At 36.3% G+C, this 24,148-nt stretch overlaps 1 long non-coding RNA gene across 3 annotated transcripts; it reads right to left on the reverse strand.

The window, feature by feature from the left end:
• On the reverse strand, window positions 1–24,144 carry LOC112552754 (uncharacterized). 3 transcript variants are annotated; one of them, XR_016141232.1, is made up of 4 exons: window positions 20,113–24,144; window positions 1,342–1,577; window positions 1,100–1,259; window positions 1–1,011 (listed from the first exon to the last, which is right to left on the reverse strand). It is a non-coding gene; the product is annotated as an uncharacterized LOC112552754 (long non-coding RNA). The 3 variants fall into 3 exon arrangements; XR_016141233.1 differs by having other exon boundaries at window positions 1–767; window positions 893–1,259; XR_016141231.1 differs by having other exon boundaries at window positions 1–1,259.
• Window positions 24,145–24,148: the final 4 nt, after the last annotated feature.

The raw sequence follows: 24,148 nt of genomic DNA on the forward strand, positions 1-24,148 counted from the left end.
TTTCTTTTTTCTTTTTTTTTTTTTTTTTTTCTTTTCATTCGAGACCGCGTTGAGTAAAAGTACGGGGCCTAACGGTACGCTCCTTCGTAAGGTACCGTGTATTCTCGACGCGATACGTAAAGTAAGGCGGGCACTTTCGAATTGCATAACCGCGGCCCGCGCCTTCATTCGGTTATGTCAGAAGAAAGCTGCCGAGAGCTGCCTGTCTGGGAAACGTAGATACGGGTTGTAGGTACATACATCCACGTACACACGCACACATTCGCACGTCTCTGCGTCTGCTTCTCTTTAAACGTTATAAATAAACGCGCCGGTTTCTTGGCTGGCGGGGTACCCGAATGCCCTACTCATCGAAAAGCGAGGGTACCTCGCGCGAATACACATCTTAGAATTCAAATTGAGCAAGTTCAACGGTATTCTATGAAATATATAAATAAATGAAACTCTTCAAACCTTCCTCTTGAATACTCCACCCAAATTCATTATATTTATACAACTTTACAATCACGACAAAAATCCTCTCTCTTTCTCATCTCTTAATAAATTATTACAAATATTCTGAATATAGATACGATTATTAATTCCCAGTTTATTTTAATATTAACAGTTTTATAAATTCCGTCCGTTCTATTTCATTAATTTTCATTAATTTTATTAATATCACTGAGAGAAATTATATTGTTCTTTTGATAATTTATTCAAATGTGAGTAGCAATATGATATTATATTCGTCAATGCCTCTTCGTCAAGAGGTGAATATGGTGGTTCTGTTAAATAACAAATAAAACGAAGTCATATATCTCTGCAAAATTGTATTTGTAGTCAAGATAAAAGCTTTTATTCGATTTCTAAGATGATGTTGAGCAGAAGCAAAACAAATTCAAAGACATACGGAAGTCATACGGGTGCAATGCCGTCTGTTTAAATTCTACTTGTTTGTCTAAACGCTATTAGCTTCAAAGAGGGAGGTCAGTCTTCCCCTAATCGACCTGCTGCTGGGTACAGAATTCACTATAAAATACCATAAAATTGTAATAAAACATGTGTCAACACTGCGCATTCAATTTGATTTGTAGCCAAATTTACATATATTTTGTACCTTTCCGATTTTTTGACTTCAGGTATACATTTCTTTCTCTCTCTTTCTATTTTGACGAATGTGATTCGTTATGTCATATACAGGGGAAGGAGAAAAGAACACGTTTTCTTTCTCATCCCTCTTTCTTTACCGCCGATGGTCATTTCTCTGGTGGTCTTTTCTATAAAGAAGGTCAATAATATAAATCGACTGACCATTTAACAAAGCAGTGTCAATTTGTAATGTTAAAGAACCATTATTACCATATAGATCATTGAACTGATCGCAAAGAAATCCGATTTTAGATGTCTTCCGCATTGCGTAAAAATGTCCAGGTGAAACAAATCAATGGATAAAAAATGGGGCTTACAAAATCATTTTACTTCGTTTCTTTTATATTTTTTAGTATTGTACAAAGGAACCTCAATTAATCTTTTCATCTTTCCAATTGTATGAACTATTACGTGAATAACCCATTATTTAAATTTCGACTTCAAATCTATAGATAAAAAAAGATTTATTAATGTTGCTAATTATAAATTTAGATAAATATTTATAAATAAACATTATATAAAATTATTTGTCGTATATTCTTAATTTATAAAAAGGCGTAATTATGGTACGTATATTTGCGAATGTTTGAATAAACAATTTGCATTATAATTATTTTTTATAGATTATATAAAAATCTCTTACATTAATAAATATATAATTAGATACGGGACGATCTCGTACGTCTATATTAATAAAAAGCAAAAGAATTTATACTTTCTTTTCCATATCACTTACAAATTTGCATATGTTTTGCATAACACGTATGACTGAAATTGAGAAATGCAGATAACAATCGTTAAATACTTGGATGTTTAATTCAAAATGGAAAATTTTTTAATTACTGCGTTGAATTCAAATCAAATAACTTTAGCATCATTAAATAAACTATATATTTTATTTGGAAAAAACATATTTTATGTTACACAAGTTGTTGATTGTGAGTGTAAGATAATAACACAACGTATTATCTTCTACGTTAATTACTAAGTCGATTATGGGTTAACACGCGCACACGTGCAACACGATAATAGCGTGAAACTAAAATGTTGCCTTATCATTAGCGTTACTGCCGTAAATAGCGAGACGCTATTTATGGCGTGCGACAATTCCTTATGGCGAATTTTATCACTTACAACGAAATTCCTTAATCACGTTTTGTTAGAATGTAATCTATTGTATTGCGCTAAGTTATTTTCCAACTTTTATAGGAACATTGCATAACGTTCGCTGCAGAATTGCAAAGTATTATATAAGTAAGCTTTATATAGCTTTAACATTGTTGATGTACACTTAGATAATTAAATTAACGTAATTTTAATTTCAGTTTTTGAATTAAAAATTTTATGAAACTAACACAAGTATTTAAGAAACGAGTCTCGATGTTTTAGGATTTATTTTGGTTAATATTACGTAATACATTGCGAATAATCTTTGAACAACGTAAAGACTTATCTTGCTAGAAAAACTCATTTGTTATGCACGAAACAAGTTGATTCGTTACAACGTGCCAATATATGTTTAATGGATGTATCTTCATTATATATGTAGGAAAAGTAAAAAAACATTAACGTAACAATGTCCAGTCGCATAACTTTGCAATGTTACATATGAAAATTTCTTAGCCAATGTTGCACAAACACGTTACAATTTGTTGCTTATGTAAAGTGCAATTGTATGCATGACGAAGCAATGGTAAAATAATGGACACTCTTAGAAAGCGCTTAAAGAAGAATTGCGCACAAAATATCTATGCCGATATTGTAATATTATAAAGAGGAGGTCATCGTAGAGATAGCGTAAAAGCAACATTGTGAATCTTATCGCTGTCATTAAATTTCTGAACTGCAATTTGCATAAAGTAGAACGGCCATGAAGTTCGGCACGTGTAGTTTATAAAATATAAACGGAAAATTTTTATCGTTTCTCCATTCTCTTTCGTAAAGTATGCTTGCAAAAAAAAAATGAACAATATCTTGGCATATGTGCCTCTTTACATGTCATCCCTCAAAATGTGCGCGGAACAGCCGTTAGTTTAGCTTCTTCGTGTCTAATCCGATATTTTATGTGTCTCGTATTTTAATAAACAAATTCAGAATAATTACATGGTCTTTAACTTAAACGTATATATTTAAATCGAGTCTTTTTTCGTCAGGTTGCGACAAATTTTAGGAACATATTGTCTGATGTACCGAAGCTTGTATTTGCGCAGCTCTGTTTGCCTAAATAAATTCTTTCCAGTTTGCAGGAACTTGTTTTTTTTTTTTTTTTTTTTTTTAAACAAAAACACTTTCCCTCGATTTCACGTTGTTCCTCGCAACGCGCAGTGTCGGTTGTTATTGACGCAGTCGGTATACGGTAAAAAAAATGATAATTTTACGACGACGAAACGTACCGCCGTCGCGGTGTTTCACGATTGTGTAGTACCAGTCGTAAGATCACGCGTCGCTTGATTACGAGACACATTTCCAGAGCGATAGTTAGGTGCATGCATTATGCGTGCGCGCGTGGCCACGGTATAAGCGTGTTCCACGATTGTGAGGAAATAGGTCGTCGAGAGCTAAGACTTGAAGTTACGCGTGTACGGCGGGGGATGAGGAAGGGAAAGAGAATCACACAGTTTGTCTTCTTTCTCTTCAGTCGGGCGAGATTATTTGGTTGCTTTACTTGCTCGCGACGTTTTAACGACCGTTCCAGAAATATTTCGTCTACTCAGTCAGTTAAATTCGAATTTATACCTTATTGCTTAATCCTGATGGTATCATCTCGCATGAATCATCCGAATACGAACACACATGAATTCATCGCTAACTCGATTAAATCAATTATCCAAATCAGCTATCCAGTGCAATTTAATTTTAAAGATCTGACTTTTCGAATTTCATCTCAGACGAGATGGACGAGATGTAATTATCTCTTCGAAACTGCAGTTTTTTTTTTTTGTATATAAACAATGTATGTTTAAGTATTAACTTTCTTAATTCTTTCTAAATTTATTAATTGATAAACAAAATAAACATAGTAATCTATTAACTGTAACAATATATCTAACTAATATCGTATCGTATCATATCGTATCGTCAGTTGCATTGACTTTTTATAGATAAAACAGAAATTTCTTTTTTAAATCTATTTTATTGTAAATAATAATTTACAAGATTCGGTATTTCGAAACGTTCTTATTGTCTACATCGATTATAAGTCATTAGCCCCTTTATCACGTTGACGGATTAACAAATTCAACAAACGTGATTCGTGCGCGCAAGTCACCGCCCTCACCGGTCGTTAGAAACGACGATTGGCGGCCGCAATAAAAGTACGTGAGACTATCGTGCGCATAAAGTGGGTCAGAGTGCTGACTGGGCTGGTGTCGAAAAGAATCGAGGGACGAAATGGGTCAGCGCCGGAAACGCGATGTCGAAACGTATCGCGCGCCTAGCCGCGCTTTCTTCGCGACCTTCCTCCTCGTCTATAAATACGCGTACGTGCGTGCCCGTGCACCCCCCCCCACACATACACCCCCCCCCCCCACACACACACACACACACACACACACACACACATACACGAGCGCGTGTCACACGCGCGGACGCGCGCGAGCTTACGCGGGTGTGAAATGTTTCTTCTGCAACGATTCTTCGGAAATAGGTTGACAACAAGCGACACAAAAGTTATATACTTTTAATGGCCGAAGCACCGATAAACTTCCGTGCGATAAAAACCACACTTACAAAATTTAGGATTTCCACACGTGCCCCTAAAGATAAAAGTCTCAATTCGGCGCGAAGGCAGATTGTTTGAAAATAAACCGTTTTGAAATGGGAAACTTCCAATCATGAGAAACTTGATAATATTTTATTATTTTTATATTTAGTTTTTTATTAATACTATGTGATAATATTTTATTTTAGTTTATTTTATTATTTTTATTTTAGTTTTTTATTAATACTACTTATATGACTCTAGTTTTATACTGGTTTTATTCGTCATTGCACTTGTGATGAATGAATCATTGATCACTAATTACAAAATGTAATTAAATATTACTAAGAGATTGTTGTTGTAATCGGATTATATAATATATTTCCATCAGAATAAAGAAAAAATAAAGTATAGGAGTATAGGAGTATATTTCTGGAATTGCAAAGAGAAGTCTGAAGGAAATCTGCGCTATGTGAATCTGTTCATTTCCACTGCACGGAAGTAACATCTGGACATTTGGTCCTTCAATCTGTCAAAAGGGATGGAAAAAATTTTCATAACACATCCGCAAGTAAGTTTGATATAAGAAATCTAACAGAGAATCCTTCAGCCGTTTAGAAAATCGTAACGTCGTCATTGCGCGTTTGAAAGTTGTATTTGCAATTTTTGCTGACAAGGAGCGATATTGTTTCCCCTCTGATACGCAATGAATATCGTTACACAACGTGTGGATGATATTATTAGTGACCCGTCTAAATGATCGCTCGGCAGCTGCCTTTGCCAAACGGTCAAACGGTCTAGGCGCTTTCTTCCCGACCTTCCTCATCTATAAATAAGCGTGTGAGCTTACGCGAGCGTGCGTTTATGCAATTGTACGACGAGAAATAGGTCAGGCCAACGAGCGCGATCCTATTTCACTTTTTCTTTGATCGGCGACGTTCTTCCACTTTCTGATTTCTTGGCGAAGACCAGTACCAGTGCTTCACGGGCGAGCGTTTTCTACATGCGCGAACGCAACGTTAAATAACTTGAAATTAATCAGTACAAGTAAAATTATTGATTATTATTTTATTTTCAAAATATATTACTTTCTCCGTTTCCTTTTTTTCTGAAGAAAAGATTTAAATTATTTCAATCCACAACAGAGTATGATACTGATAATGACAATGTTGATAGGAAAATATTGCTTTTACATTCTCAATATATATATATATTTTTTTTTAAATACATATATTTACTAAAATTATCATATTATCATTATCGTTATGAAATTCTGTTATTGAATAAATATTAATATTGAAAAATTCTTTTGTGCAACTGACTGGTGCGATAACTGGATCGTCGTTCGAGCACTGATAAAGAAGTCACTCGACGAGAAAACAGATCGACGAAGATCTTTGGGCCGCGGAAAATTGGGGTCGCAACGTGCTTTCTTCTTGGCCTTCCACCTTCCTTGACTCTACTTATGCTTCGTCTTCATCGTTTCTATAAATAGTAGCTTGCACGCGCTTACGCTTGTGCACGACAACTGCGTGAACTGAGGGACACGCGTATTCACGCACTGTGCGCAGTTGCGACAGACTGCCTGATTACGGCAGGGCCGTACGCACGATATTCGTGGGAGGAATCACTTCTTCCTCGTTTACATTATCTTACTTTTCCTGCTTATGCCTTGAAACAAAGCAACAAGTATCATAAAAAGATATTTGGATAATATATTGTAAAATTGTATACTTTGTCTTTATTTAAATCTATTAAAATAAATTTTTTGCCTCTCTTCTTCAAAATATTTTACAGAAATAATGATATCTTCTGTAAACCTTGGATCTCTTTGTATCTTGAGCGGATTTTCTCACGTATATTTTCTAAAAATGGAGACGCTTTTAGATTGCAGCCAATGCTATCCGTGGCAAAAAGTTACGATAACATTTAGTATAACATTTAGTATAGCAGTGCTTTAGTGCAATTCTAGTTAATCCGAGTGCAGTGTTCAATGCGAAGCATTAGACGAGGGTGCAGTCATCATTATATCGCTAGGAGGTCGACAAGGCGCGAGAACTTCGAGGCCGACCTTAACTCTCGTCTCTCGAAACGGGAACATCGCTTCTAAATGCGTCGTACGCGACACTCTTTGGACCGTGTTTGTTAGTGCTACTGCGAGCAACAATAAAATACGTAAAACGTAAATTAGCTATGCGATTATTTTTAACTTCAAACTGATCGATCTATAAATGCCTCTTTACTCTGTGAAATGCATATTTGTTCTCGTAAACTAAAATAAAATCTACATAAAACGAAAACAACTTAAAATGCAAATAATTCATATCTTGGTATAAAAATAGATTTCATTTATACTTTAGTCCTCAGGATGACATCAAACTTTGAAATTTGTTTACGCAAATAAAAAGATTTATTATTGGTCATATATTGATATCTGACCGTATATACGTACAACTATTAGCCATATTAGGAACGTTTCATATTCACGTTTGTTTGCATTAAAATTGTACTCTTCTTTCCTTTCCGCGAGAGCGATCATCAAGCAAAATGTCTAAGTCAGAGTAAGCGCTAGCAACAAGTATATAATAAGAGTGGCCGCTATTATTTCGACATGGCTCCCTGGGCGACTGGCCCTTCTCTTCTCTTCCCGCAGTACAAGTCCCGCTTGTTCGCTTACGTAATTTTCTCAAATGCCGTGAGTGCCGGCGAAATGAAATTGAAAGTAACCAAACGTTTCCCCGTGGCGTGGTGTGTTCCGAATCGCCGTTGAAAGACAGTGAGAAGCGCGACGGCGAATAAAAGAAGATGAGGTATAGCGGCGGTAGAAGGTAAGTTTTGTTAGGTGGGAAGTGAAAAGGAATGGAGAACTTCCTGCCCTCCTCATCGGGAAGAAATGGCCGCGGAGGAAATGGCACGCTCTTTTTGCCGAGCTCGAGCAGAAACGAAACCCGGTGAATAGAGACGCTAGCGTGTTGGATCGTTTTTATGAACAACGTATTGCTGCCCATTAAATCCTGAAGTTAATTAACCCCTGGGGTGTTACGTCTCTATCTCTTAAAGAAAGAATTATCTTAATTTTTCCGCGCGCATTCATTCCTCGTTAAATATTACAAAACAGAGATTTTCAAGAACTTTTCAAGCAAGGTTCTTTTTTTTTTTTTTATTTTAAAGAATTAGTTTAGAAAAATTTATTATAAATTATATAAATAGAAGAATATATTTTATGATAGTTAAAAAAATGTCAAATTGATTGATGATTACATTAATCAGTCTGCCAAAATATTTATTTGCAATAATCATCTAATAAAAATATATTATTAGCTTATATAGTAAGCACGTTGATATTTTTCTGAAACCTCTCTATAAATTTGAGATAATTTATCGCTTTATCAATTTATCGTTTGTGTTCCTCTCGGAATTCGGAGTTTTCAAAAACGGTGAAAAAGCTCGCGTCCTGATGTCGCGTTGGCCCGGATCAATTCACGGGGACGAGTCTATTTTCCTACGAGTCAGTCACTTGGCCAATCGCTTGGCTAAAAGCCACTTATTGCATTTTAGCAGCCTCTTCCTAACTCCCCGGACCTTGCTCCCATTTCACCGCTCGGAGGTAGGAAAGTAACTAGATTCACGGGATGTAACACGCCTAATATTTCTCTCGCGTGAAAGTAACCATTGTAGTAATAAATATTTTTCGTAATAATCGATACTTTTTCACTAACCAATCGATACTTTTTCACTAACCAAGTAATTATCGATAAAAATATCAAACATAAATTGGAAATATAAACAGATATTTTTCACTAAATTTTTGTTTTGGCCAAAAGTATATTGTAAGTAGCAATAATATTTTATGAGTCATACGTAACGACGCTAAAAGAAACTTTTTCTGTTCTTTTAAATTTTTCTAAAGAAGTATATTTTTTTCTAGAGCAATGAGTGAGACCATTCGTTGAATTCCGTACAGGGTCAAGTAGCAAAAGTTATAGATATTATGAGACCTGATTTCACCAAGTTTCTTCGACACAGTGCAATAACCGTTTCTCCCTTTTTCTACTCGCATTGCCCTTATAATACTCGTACGCAAACATTAAGATCAATTTCTATTCTTATCTGAAACCCAAGAGAGAATAAGAGAAACGTCAGGCCTTCGTCTCGGTTGGTTGGTGAACAAAAAATCATTAAGAAAAACCCCTACTAAATGAAAATCACTTTTGATGGCAGTTTCCTTGAGCGAAACAGGTAGAGTAAAAAAAAAAGAAAAAAGAAAAAGAAGCGATAAAATTCAGGCAATTCCCTAAACTACTAGCGTTTACGATTTGAAAAAAAAAAAATACACAAGGAGAACACCGAATGGTCGGCGAATATTTGTTCGGTATTCGTAACAATCCGAATAATTTGAAGCCAGTTGCTCATAAATATCTTCATGATAGTTCTTTCGTTGGTTCATTCGCCTGTCCCGGGACTAGTCTTTGAAAGAAAAACACAGCCATATAAAATTTAACGAAAATTTTTCTAACCACTAATATTTATCTTTCCATAAGGGGGGTAGGGGGGGGGGCTTTCCGAAGTTGATTTTTAAAAGTGAGATTTTTAAAAGTTCGATGAATATTATAGTTTCATGAAATATTTTTTACAACCGATCTTGTAAAATATATTAATAACTTCCCGCGAGTTTTCCTAGCGAGCATAAAACAAGTAATTTATAGCTTCTCTCATTGCATATTCAATATTGCACAATGCAGTACAGCGAGGTACAAACTAGGAAATAAAAATTTTTTTTATTCTTAATCCAAGAATAAGGCAAATGGATAAAAAAAATATATTGTATATATTGTATTACATACATATTTTAAAGTATCATGATATTGTAATATATATAACGTATATAATAATAATACTGTTACATGCAAAAATAATAATAAGATACTTAAATCTTTATCAACTTCTCTTTTTTAGATAAACACATATTACTTATAATTTAACAAAGTTAATTTATTTTTTCTGAAAACTATATCCCTTATATCTAGCTACCCAATTTGAAAATTGATAATTGTTTTAAAGTTAGATTAGTGTTTTACGATATAACAAAAGACGAAATTGATATTGGCCTTCACATGAGAGGAAGTATGTAAGTATCTATTCTAATTTCTTCCGACAAAGTGATAATATTGAGTCAGTTGAAAAGTAATACATGAAGAGTAATTATTGCCGTTAAACACGTAGTTCATCGTTTATTAACTTTCTATGTTTTGAAACTCCGACGTAATCGTCCCCCGAGAGAAGTTATCTAATATTTACTGCTTTTACAGTCAATTGTATTGAGAAAGATTACATAAGCAAAAGATTGACTGAAAAATACATCTCTTTCTCTCACTCTCTCTCTCTCTCTCTCTCTCTCTCTCTCTCTCTCTCTCTCTCTCTCTCTCTCTGTCTCTCTCTCTCTCTCTTTCGATTTCTCATTTTCTCTTTCACGCTCTTTGTCATGTCTCCCCTCATGGGTTACCACAAACGTCATTTATGGCCACATCTAAGTTGGCCGAGGCTACATTTTACGGCGTTTCGATCTCAGATAGTTCTTTAGTGTCTATGCTTCGTTTCACCTATCTGTTCGTCCAAGGCTGTAACTTGGTCGCGCGCTGTTTCTCGAGATGTATACGCTTGACCCTTCCCTCGTTTCTGTCATTCATGTGATACGTCATATATCGGTGATTCAACGTGATTCTTAGATAGTAATTCTTAGATAGTGATACAGATCCAAAAATAAGCGTTTTTGTTTATAATCAGTAATATCAAAAAGTATATTCATTCCTCGAATTCTTTGTTATTACGTCCGATTCAATTTTTTTTATTTTTTCTTGTTGCGCAACGTTGTGCGATAAGCATAAAACATCAACAAATCATCAACAACGAAATAACATTTATATACTTGGTGATATATAAAAATGGCATAAACAATCAAATTTCATGAAAAGCGGCGTTTTTATTGCATTTAAGAAGTTATAACAGAAATTGCTTGTATACAAATTTTTATTTTAATTGCGGACGTGCTAATATTTATTAATATTTACTAATATTTTTGGTAAATTATTTCATTTTTTACATATAGCGCCAATGAAATAATAAATATTGAGATAAAAAACGATCCATGACGTATCAATTCTCTATAAAACAAATATTACTCATTTCTTTTTCGTTCATTGATGCTTCGGTAATCATCGAGTCTTAAGTAGAAACTGACGTGTGAAATCATGTCGAGGTAACTTATTCAGATGTTGTTCGACTTTTCATCGTTACGAGGTTATTATTATGATGAAATGCGATTTAGCTGTGACGGTTGAGACAAAAGATAATGAGTAACTAGATAAAACACGTACGGCGATATAGGACATTGCACCGTGGGAGCAATGGAAGCACAAAAGAAATAGAGTGCGTTTAAAACAAAATAATAAAAGTTTCATTGATTTAACAGTAATATACAGTAAAATGTCACATAATCGATTTTTTTAAATATCAGAAGAATTTTTATTTAATGCAAGATAATTGATAACATATATAATTGTAATTAGTTACAGTTTTCTAAAAAAAAAAAAAAAAAAAAAATCTATCGATACTGCATTCAGTATCTAACAAGACTTATTTTATCAAATGTTTGACAAAATTTTATGCAAAATCCATTTAATATAAACTTGAAATAAAAACCCATTTACAAATGCATCTACATCACAAACGCAGACATTCATTTTAAGCTGAACCTACTTACGACGCGCTGTAAGTGTCGCTATCTACGATCAGCCTTTTTATCTCGGAAGCCTGCATCTCGATCCCAATGGATCTAACGTGTCGTATCTTCAACAGCGCTGCTCGTAAAAGGCATGAGGGATGATCGATGTAGTAACGGGAAGATCCGAGAATCACAGATTGTCGACGCGATCCACTCACCCGCTTCCGGCTACGCGAAGAAAATTGCTCAACGGCGCCTCGTCGATGCGTGATGAACGATAAGCATCTGTGACCATTCCGTTTCTCCTCTCTTATCAGGTAACTTCAGACGCGGTTACCTACGCGGGCGTTTCAATTTCCGAATGACCCAATTTCGCAACCGTACCACGTACACGCATGTGCACGCGTGTGCAATTGCTCCAGGCGCCGTGAATCCTCCGCGTTCCTCGACGTCGTTTTCCGACGTCGTTCGTTCCAAGAACGCGATACAACGACGACCCGTGTCTCGTGTGCCTCTTAGGAGACGCAACGAAAAAAAGCCGAAAAAATTCGAGATGCCCGCTCGTCGATTTTCGAGCGGAATTTTAAACGGACCTGGAACCAATCCTTTAAAAAAAGTAAGTATTCTTTTACCGTAAAAAATCGGGAGAGAGGGGAAAAGATGTGTACGCCATTCTTCGATGATTTCATATTTATTTCAAGGCTTGATTTTGTAACTACTATGTTTTTCGTGACAGAAATATCCGCCGGTCATTTTAGGCGTTTTGAATTTGCGTTTTGAATTTACAAAGTAAATAGACAAGCGAATAAAAAAATTACCGTAAATCTTGATCACGCTTTTCTTATCGCTACGTAACACAATACAATTTTAAACTCTTTTATTTTTTATGTAAAGATTATACATATAGGAATAAGGAAAAATTTTTGTTTGATTACCAAGGCACTTTGTTACGTATTTTTATTTTTATGAAACGTAATTCGTAATCTTATTTATTTATATCTGTATCACCTGTCTATGATATGACTCACTGATTGGTAATGTTATTTAATGTATATTACGTATTTGAAATTTATACAATAAATTTTAGAAAGGATTTATTTTTTTGCAAGAAAACCTTAAAGACACCTTTTTGAAATTTTTTATGGACTAAATGGAATTGTATATTATATGTACATCAATTATTATCGATAGGGAGTAATGCCAGGAGTAAAGGATAAAATGAAATAAACGGAAAGAATCGAGTACTAATATTACTCATCATAATGTTGTCCAATAGTTCTTCATAACCTTCTAACTTTTTCATTGAGAAAAAAAAATTTTTTTTGCTATTTTCATTGAGAAAAAAAAATTTCCTTTGCTATTTTCATTGAGAAAAAAAAATTTCTTTTGCTATGTTAAATATGACCATTAGATATGAGATCATGACTTTTACAGGAAAAAAAATAGCTAAAAAAATATGCTGCTAACCTTGTATTCTTTATTATCTTCTGTTCAAAATTAGTATCGCTCAGGTGTTATTGGAGGCCATTGGCTTTCGCCAAAAAATGCCGCCGTTATTGTCCTGGTTCGTCATCTTACTTGTACCTCATAAAACATGGTGACAATTTGTTAAAACATGTTAAATATAAAAACAAATTAGGGTATAACCGTTAATGTCACGTTCGAAATGTAATGCTGCTTTTTGTAACTTTCCCAACAAAGCCATACGTCAGTAGAAATGTATGAATGCAATTTGTTGTAAAGCTTAAATCTAGAAATCAAAGGTCACATCGGCTGCTTTGTAACTGTTTGATACATAAATATCACAAAGTTGTCAATGAATATTTCAGCTAGATAAAAAAAATTCTAATGAATACTTATGTATATTTAACACTTGCATAATATATATTTAACTATATTTAACGCTTGTTCGCTGGTTTTATAAATATATAAAAATTTCAAAAAGGTGTCTTTAAGGTTTTCTTGCAAAAAAATAAATCCTTTCTAAAATTTATTGTATAAATTTCAAATACGTAATATACATTAAATAACATTACCAATCAGTGAGTCATATCATAGACAGGTGATACAGATATAAATAAATTTTCAAAGATATTCTAAAAAATTGTTGCATGATTCAACTGTATTTCCTCTTTTGTATTTGTAATTTTTATTTGTAACTTTTTTACAATTTTGTAATTACAATTTTTTGTAATTTTGTAATTTTTTATAATTTTAAATTTATGAAACCTTAATATATAAACAAGCAGACACTATTTTTAATTAATAGCTGCTATTTTTCTTTCGATAATTCCATAACATGAAACAATTTTTCATCGTCTCGGAGGCCGGTGTCTCCATTTTCTTTCGTCATGAATGCACTTTGAAGGCATCAACAAAACAACATTTGCAAGATGGCCTCCCTCTCTCTCTCTCTCTCTCTCTCTCTCTCTCTCTCTCTCTCTCTCTCTCTCGAGTGCCGATGAGACGATGGCGGCGGAGAAAAAGGCGAAGAAAAAAAAAAAAATCGAGAAAATTCTTCTCGGCTCGCGATCGAGAGTAGTGTTCACGCGTGCTCGTATGCGCCCTCGCGCGTGAGAGCGCGACGAGTCGTGCAACGCGTGTGTACACATGCCGATCGTGCGTGCGTGCGTGCGTGCGTGCGTGCATGAATGCTCGCTCGAGCATTAGTGACGCGTATAAGTGCGCACCGAGTGTAAGTAGGCCACGGTGCTTTCACACGATAAGACCTTATCAGAAGCGCGCGCGTATGCCTTTGGTTCATATCGCGTGCCCTCCCGGCTCCACCGCCCCTTAGAACTTTATTGCCTCTCTACGATCTCGACCCCCGCCCTCCTCCCCGCCATCCCCGCCCTTTCTTCATCTTTTTCTCGTACGCGTCTTCCTTCTCTGTCTCTCCTGGGATCTTTCCGGTATTTATTTTCCATTAGTAATCGAGAGATTATCCAATTCTTACTATCGTTTATAGTGGGATATCGGAATTTTTTTCTTTTCAAACCGATTTGCGTTATCTGTAGAATTGTTGTCTTTAAATAGTGGTAAGATAGGAGTAAATATGTAGCATATTTATCTTTAGTTTTGTTTGAATTTATGAGTTTAATTTATTTGTGCAAATAACGGTGTTTCCGTTGTATGTAAGATCGTTTTTTTCTTTTTCTTTTTTTTTTTTTTCCATTAACGTAACTTTCAACACTGATATTTTTGTAATTGAGATAATTGATATTTTTAAATCGAAAGAGAAATAGAAAGAGGAGATGCAACATTTCTGTAAGATTTGAAAGTTCACAAGAAACTACAGATATATTTATCATTTTATGTCTATTTATACTCAGATTGGCGTCATCTGTCAAGATTTGCAAATATAGAAAATAAGAATAATTAGATTGTCGTATGCATATAACGTTGCATTGAGGAATAGTAAAACGTTATATGCATTTATTATTACATGCATATTTTACAAGGGTACATACAAAATGAAAAAACGAATGATATTTATAACCTGATATTTCGAAAATTTCCGGTTTTTCCGAATTTCGCTATTAAGCAAAAACTTGATATTTCTGAGAGAAGAAAAAAATTGGAGCTGTTACAAATTGAATCTGGGGTGAGAGAAATATTATTGTATTGTTACAAGGGTTACAATAAAGATTACATTTAAAAGGGTACTTTTACACAAGGTAATTTCCAAACTAAAGCAGTTGTCAGCAGTTGCCCTCATTTATAACTGTCAACGTTATTGCACTTATGTCGAAAATGTGAAAGTTGTCACAGACAAAAGAGGTACACATTTTTCGTCATTATTTCACTTTTGATTGATTTCGAGTTATATTTCATCGGAAAACTTCTTAGGGAAAATTTCGTACTTTTATTTTTCAAACAAAAGGTAAATACTTGGCAGTAAGATGAATAATAATAAGTTACAGCATATTCTTCAATTACAGTATTCTTAATCCTTTTGAAAACATTTCGAGATCAATGCATCAAATAAAACTTTACGCCATTCAAAATCAAGGAAGCTTATTTGAAATAGAACTAGAAAGAGTGAATAGATAAATGAATAGCCGACATTTCTCTAATTTTACGCTTTTCCTTTCTAATTAAGAAAAATACAGCTTTAAGATATAATATGCATTTTTAATTTGATTTAGTATGTTATTAGAAAACGTTCAAGTCAATTTCAATTTAAACTCATAGTAAGCATCTTAAACAGCAGACTTAAATTTCAGGAAGTTAAGCGTTTTAGCTAACAATCTTTACGATTGTTTATTGTTCACGTAAATTCAAAACGGTTGTCTGCTTTGCGTTATTTCATAACGTTTGTCTGCGTTAGAGAAATTTTCTTCGCATGAGCGCGCTTATGGGCGCAGCAAGATTTTCTCCGCGTGTCACGTCCCTGGACCGCATCGAGACGCGTTAACGCGACGTACAAATAACAATGTGCAGACCTTGAAACCGGCAATGGTGCAAGGCATCAGGCGCAAAACGTTCGCATAACGCTCCGCGGCATTACATAATGACCCGTAATGCGAATGCAGCGTCGGCGTCTGCTGCATTCAGAATCGGGTGAAATGTCAGAATCGTTTAGAAAAAGACAGGAAGGTAATACGTGCGTGCGTGCGTGCGTGCGTGCGTGCGTGCGTGCGCGTCCATGTGTGTTGCGTGCGTATGCATGCGCGTATGCCTAAGCGGACGTTTAATCGCGTGTCAAGTCAAGGCGATAGATGATTGTACGATCGATTTATCGTAGCGGGCGTCTTATCGCACCGTGGCTGCTGCTCTCAAAATATCAACAATTAGCGTATTCTAATAAAGGAGTTTCAAGCTAATCTTGAGTTTACACCGCGTTTTTTTCGTTATAACAATCAAAAATTCTTGTGCCTGTTCATTTTACCTTTTTTTGTATCCAAATCCGCAATCAAATGAAACGACGTACCATAGAATATACAAAATATCATACATTTGTTTTTTCAACGATATTATCTTTGCTCTTTACAGACATATTTCAAAAGCGTCGTCAAAATATTTTTTTAATATTTTTTTAACAGAGTAACATCTCAAAAGTCTCGCTCGCATTAAGTTTGTATTAATGTTTCCTTTCAAATATCCGTATATCCGTAACATAAAACATTATTCGCAGTTTTATTGGCATTATACTTCTCACGCAGTTCCTTCAAATACTTTCTAGAAATGTAAAAAAGATAAGAGCAATACATTAACTCGTTTTGTATCGCGACGAATCGTGTACCACCTATAATAAAACGTTAAGTATATAGGTAAGAAATGCTGTCATAAAAGTATGCTCGTTTAAAAGAGATACAAGCGACGAGAAAGCACTAGAAAAGAAAGCGGACGTGAACAACGTAGTTACGAATGACCGTGAATTAATGACGTGACGCGAGCTTATGAATTGTGAGAATCTGGTCGATTGCGAACAGCCACTGAATAATTGAATCCTATTTGAAGCCAATCACTCTCGATGCTTATCTCGAACGCGTTCCGTCTATTAAGATTATAAATGCTTTTTATAGATGTGTCATATATCCTTCCTATTCTAAACGCGTGCATACACGTGCATACACACACACACACACACACACACACACACACACACACACACACACACACACACGCATACGTTATCCATGATGGATAATTAACGAAAATTAGACTTATTCTGCATAAATAAGACGGAACCAATTAACTTCATCGAGTAAAAAAAAAAAGTAGAGAAATTTGATGAAGTGGTAAACTAATTATGTGCTCGACTCATTGAAACTATTTCACTGTAACAATTGTCGTTAATTGATTTTTGTGTGTCTCTTCTCATCTCTATGGATCGGATCGGCTCTGAATGACGATGCTGTAGGATTGCGTCAACGCAATCTCTATAACCATTTCCATCGGCGGCACGAGCTGTCGTTTCAGAAAGACGACCTCTTACGCAACTTCTCGCCGTTGTTTTTTTTTTTTTTTCCTATTTTCTTACGGCGAGACGCGTGCGCACGCGTATTCCTCTTTGGAAAGTCGAGGTCTCGGCTTATTATCTGGCCGCGTACGTGGAAAAGAGACCTTATCGTTCGTCACCAAGGTGCAGATCCGCCACGATCCGCCGTGCTCCGTCAGCAGGCGCGTCAAGCGCGCGTTGTTTCGCGAAAACCTTCGCGGTCGCGCATTCAATTCGCCTTTCACTGAATCGGGTCGGTAATAACGCAGCGTCTCTCTCTAAAATTATAACAATCCGCATTAATATTAATTAACGATTGCATTAACTTTAAGACCAATTACCCGCTTTATCAATCTGCTGATAAAGCTGGAGGAAACGTGAAAAATTTAATATCGACGAAGAATGTTACGTTAATTATTTTAATAATAGTACTTCCTCTCTCTCTCTCTCTCTCTCTCTCTCTCTCTCTCTCTCTCTCCTCTAATTTTTATGCCATTATGCCATTATGCCATATTAATTTTTTTACTATCTCTTTCGCGTTATTTAAAAATACTCTGCGTACAGTACTTTGAAAAATGCTGAACCGAATGAGACATAACTCGGAGAAAATGAATTAATAAAAATATGATTCATCTTTCTCGCAATAATGGATTCCATCATTTTTTCTCGAAGGTAACGTATCACGTACTACTGCATACTGCTCGCTCATACAGTTTTACGATTGCGCTTTTGCGCCAACGTCTTCCGGAGCGAAAATTCTCGCGGACTCCGATCCCGATTGTATTTCGACGAATGAGAACGCGCGTGAGCGTGTATTTCTGTGAACTACTGTACGTGCAAAGTAGAAGGTTACCGCATGACATCAGCGGAGCCATTAACTGCACTCTATTACTTCGTTCTCCGCGATGATAGGCACGATTCATTTCTTCTATTACCGAGAGTACGCGACCGATCCGCGGCGGTTTGGATCGGAGAGAGATCGCTGATAAAATCGACGTGATCGAACGAAAGATAACGGCGATGGCGACGGCGACGGCGACGGCGACGGCGACGGCGACGGCGACGGCGATGGCGACGCGCACGTGTCACTCGCACGCAAGTGCGCGGGGACGTCTCGGGGTAATTAAAATCTTGGTAACGCGCGATTAGCGGACGAGTTTTTATTGACTGAAATAAGAACAGATCTACGATAAGACACGTGCGGCATGCGCGTACACTTATTGCCCGGCGACATCTTTTTCTCCGCTAATAAAACCGCATAACGATGTCAGCTTGCGCAACAGCAGCTTCACACGTTTTCAATTGTCTGAGGCATCGGGCCCCAAACTGGGGCGTGAGGAAATTCTTAGGTGAGGGAGAGACGCAATAATGACTAATGCTTGGCGGCGAGAAAAGAAAAACGTATTAGCACGGTAAAAGACAAAGAAATAAATAAAGTTAATTACAACTATTTCACGCTGTTGTCCCAAATATTAATCTTACGACAAATACTTTCTACCGCGAGCGAGGTTGATCACCCTTTCAATATACGTATATTGCGTTATAAAGAGAAGCATTTGTCGACCTAAAGTCACACACATTTACTTGGCGATTTTGCAAGCCGCGCAAATATGTGCATAAATAGACACATTCATTTTGTAATCGTTATACAGACAGTTCTGAGATACTTCTCGATCTTACCGATCGTATTTTTTTTTTTTTTTTACTTTCTGAACGCAGGATAGTCGAATTGTCTTCCTTGTGTTGCGCAGCTTTCATGATGAGATCTCGTCAAATTGGAAGCTAATGATCTAGGAAGCTTTGACAGAATGTATTTTTTTTTATATTTCCAGAACGATTGATTTATAGCACTATCGTAAAATATTTACGAGCAAAATTTCGCTAGAAATCGCTTGATTCGATTGTTAATTGTAGACTGTGATTTTTTTGGTCCTCGTGCTCGCGGAACTCCGTCGTTCGTTTCCTAGCGCGTAAATAAGCATCTATCGATGCTAATGACAAGTGCACACGCCCGTGCAACCTCGTTCCTATTTTAGAATCCACTCGTATCTTTCCGCGAAGAGGCGTTACCACCTTTCATTAAGCACCGCACGACAAAAGCGCCGCGCTCTAGGACGCCTGAGATTCTTTTCGCTCGCCATGCTTGATTATCGATTCAATCTGCCGCACGTGTATATTTTTCTATCAACTATGTGCATACGTGTAATGAAAATGTGATCATATAAATGTTATGCTAAGTGGCATAATCCATAGTCATATTTCCGGAGCGAAAATGCTTTTGCAATAGTGCAGGAAGGCAAAACTTATGCATTTGCAGAGTACAGTCGATGCGATAAATCGTAAAAATCGTTGTTATTTCGATTTGTTGGTTCTTTTAAAGAAAAAAAAAGTTGATCAGCTAATAATAGGATTATTTAATATCGAATATCATTAGAAGAATCAAGCAATTTGGATAAATCAATCTTATCTTATAACTTTTGTCAGATACTGACATAAATATTTCCATTTTTTTTTTTTATTCTCTTTCAAATTATTATTCGAATTATATTTTTAAATTAATTTCTTTCTATAATTAAGTAGCTTTTCATTTTTAAAAATAAAAAATATGTTAATTACTTGTGAACGTTCCTCGTTACGTCGAATGAGACGCGAAGCGTAAACGTCTAGTTAACACGCGCGCGTGAACCTCGCGAGTCTAAGGTAGCAACCTTGAAACTGGGCACCACCTCCACCACCTTCATCACTTCCATCATACCACTATCTCTCGTACGACGAGCAAACGGTCGACAGCCGGTAGCAGCGCGGCGGAAGAAACAGCGACGGGTTCAGCGAGCGACGGTGCGGCAGCAACGCAGGAATAGTAGAATAAGAGGAAGGGCGAGCGCCGGGAGGGTAGGAGAGACAGGGGATTACGGTGTTGGCGGAACGAAAGAAAGAAGAATTCCTCCCGACGCGCGCGGGCTACACGCGCCCTTTCCTTTTCCCGCGGCTCTCCTTCTCCTTCTTCTCACCCTCCCTTTCCGCGTCCGGCTTTCAGCTGTGTGCCGCTCTCGCTCGGGGAGCAAACCGGATTCGCAATAAAACGAATCCATCTCGAAATGCGCGGGACCAATGAGAGGATCTAACATACAACGTTCAAACTGGATCTCAGTCTTTCCATTTCTCGCACCGTGTTCTCTTTCTCTTTCCTCTTCCCGCCCGCACCGTCCGACATCCGAGTTATCTCTTAACGTCTCACGTTACTCCTCCCTTCGTCTTTCCTGAAAGACTTGCCCTTCCTTTCGCTCGTTGACCCGAGTGAAAGGGAAGGTTGAAAGTAGGGATGACTAAACCTAGTCGAGTTGTGAGAGAGGTGTAAGTACGATAGTTGATCGTTTGCCCGAGCAAGAAGAAACACAGAAGACGTAAAGAAAAGGTGAGAAAGTTAGATTAATATACCGATGAAAGAGAGAAGTGAACTGAAAGAGCGGAGAAGTGAGATTAATTAAAAAAAATATCGGAAGGGAGGGTGAAATGATTTCACAAGAGAGAAAAACAGAAAAAATATAAATTATTATAGAATTCTCAAATATTGTCTCAAACAATTAATTTTCGCTTTTTCTGATGTAACCTTCAACAATTACTAATGATTGATTTATGAAAATAAGAAAGAATTAAATACTTTATTTATGAGATAAAATAGTATTCTTATATCAATTTATAGTTTGATAAATTTATACAAGTAAAGTTGATAAATGAGAGAATTATATGTAATTATAGCCACACGTGGGTCGTTGGATTACGTAAGAGTCATGTGATAAGAATGAATTGGAATAGTATTGAAAGAATTTTCATTCAAATTTCCACTATTTCAAAAGTGATGGCATTTTTAAATAATAATATAAATAATAATTTTAATAATTAGTTTATTATATATTTTTTCGTTTTACATTACAAAATTTAGTCTAGGGTTCTTTTAATTTATTTAAAAATTAACTAATATTAAATTAATACTTTCAATATTACTAAAAATATTATATCAATAATTTAAAGCAGCTCGCAATATACAAATTAAGATATGTGAAAAAAATTTTAAACGAGAGACCGTATCGTTTGAAAAAGTTGTGAATCTCGGAATCTCGGAAGCGTAAACGTGTTACGAAGGCGAGAATAGAGGAAAGAGCCAAGTGTTTAATTGCATGTGTGCCGAGCACCGAGGAGAAGGACCTTGTGATTCTCTTCTTCCCCTCTCACACATACTCTCTCTCTCTCTGTCTCTCCTCTCTTTCGCGCATAATGATAAACAGCAGCCGCGTGCTCCCTGCAGCGATTACGTAACGCGCTTGGCCTTCTCGTGTACCGATTGTAAATTAGACCGCATCATAAATAAATAAATAGTACTGGGGCGCGAGCGGCATCGCCAATGGTTGACCGGACCTGCGGCGGTTATGAATTAATTATATATCACGCAATTAATATATCAGACTGCGATAGCACGCAGCGCAAATATTTGCGCATAACGCATCGCCGTGAGAATCACGATGCTTCTTCCGGAAATAATATGCTCGCTTTGCGAGCGCGATAACGATTCGACTCACATCAGTGAGCTATTCACCGATAAATCATTTTGCGCGTCAGTAATATTTATTTTTCGGATTTGCGTGACCGAGACTTTATTCGCGAAACAGATGAGCACAGATGAGAGAAAAAAAAACCGATTAATCGTCGATAGCCTGCAGCATGTTAATCTCGAGGAAATCGAGTTGATCTACGAGGGAGATATTACCCGTTCGCAAGTTTATATTTGCCCAAAAGGTCACGGATTTCTCATCGATTAACTGTTAAATGATCAGTTGAGCGGTTGACATTTTTCATGGTTATACGAAAAGGGTAATCTCAGATTGGCGAACATTTATTATTCGGATCAACATGGAGATAATCAACAATAACTAAATTAATTATCGGTAACATATTCCAAGGAGCAAAAAATATATGATTTGTTACCACTTGTTTTATTAACTTTTTATTTGGCATGAGCTTTTAAAACATCCAAATTTAACAATTACATAAAATCTCTTTACATAATTAGACAATTTATATTCAAACATATCCGAAAGAGATATAAAATATAAAAATATAAAGGAAAAGGTATCGTCATAAATTATATTTCTTTTATTTAATATAATGCACTCGTCTATTTATGTTTAAGTAATTTAAATTTATCGCACGCATTTATTACGACAGATTTGCAAATAGTATAAGTTAAAAAAATGAATAGATTATAGATTAGGATTATAGATTAGGATTACACGATATAACTGGGTGTGTCGTGATGGATAAGAATAATAAGGATAAGAATGTAAAAAAAAAAATGGAATAAATTGCGAGTCGTTGTGTCGTCAGCTGTTTTTCGTATCGACGAAATGCGGAAGGCCGGATAGAGAGAAGAAGGAAACTGAAAGCGCGCTAAGAGATGGTAAAGACACTGTCATACCAAATCGACCACTCGACGGCGGCATCAGCTGTTCCACGACCTCCTTTCGTTCGTAGTGGCCCTCGGATGAGAGATTCGTCTAACGCGCTAAGTATAGACGTCGTTGCTGCAATCCCCCGTACGCATCGTCATGCGTACCACATCCGATGATCGGGATGACAACTCTGCCACCTTGGAACGGACGAACGGACGAGGATAGCGACATGAGAACAAAAAAACTGGAGCCGAACTGCACATTTAACGCGTATTAAAAGCAAGGACGGCGGGAAAGTTCGCATGTCGCACCGCATGCAAACTGACTGTTAAATAATGAATAATTGCGACGACAATTAAACATTTACGATTCTTGTCAACGGTTGAAGACGGTTGAGGATGGCGTTTAACGAACGATGCAACGCGAGAATACATATTCGGACTTTAGCTGACTTGCATAATGATCTTTTGACACGACCCTGATTCTCATTTTAAAATGTTGGAAACAATCGTGCTGCCTTCAATGTCGACAACTTTGTTACATAAATAGTGACAAAGCAGTACATTTATTAATTCCACGGGCTTTCGACGTACCTTCTTAACGTGACGGTTAATAAGTTTTTTTTTTTTTTTTTTTTTCGTTTGTAGCCGCCGTTTTTGCTAAGCAAACCAATGATTAATCCGTATAGTTTTATTCTCATATATTACGCTAAAAAGTGATATAAACAAGAATTAAAAGTAGTATAAGTAGTATATGTAAGTCGATTTTATTTCTCGATAATTTCTCGATGAATAAATCATTTATATCATCAGCTGTCATTTATAGCATCGAATCTTTGAATCGAACAAGATTATATTGCTTTCAATCGTTACTCTGGCTCTCCACGATTACGAGCTACGTGGTTCAACGATTGAACGAAACACCGTGGTCCAGTCGCGAACGGAGTGGCAGACATTAATCGGACGGTGTTTACCGTCGAATCATTCAAGCATTTCGCGATCGATCGCTCGTAAAACGCCCGAGTCGCCGCAACAAGCGACTAGCATGTCGATATAATTCCACCTGATGAGAAAGAGACCTTTACGTGCCGCCTTCATATTTTTCGAAAGAGTACGTGCGCAAGCGAGAAAGGAGAGAGAGAGAGAGAGAGAGAGAGAGAGAGAGAGAGAGAGAGAGAGAGAGAGAGAGAGAGAGAATGAATGGAA

Source organism: Pogonomyrmex barbatus, unplaced genomic scaffold, assembly GCF_055798465.1.
Source record: "Pogonomyrmex barbatus isolate J1 unplaced genomic scaffold, ASM5579846v1 scaffold9, whole genome shotgun sequence".
Taxonomy (NCBI): Eukaryota; Metazoa; Arthropoda; class Insecta; order Hymenoptera; family Formicidae; genus Pogonomyrmex; species Pogonomyrmex barbatus.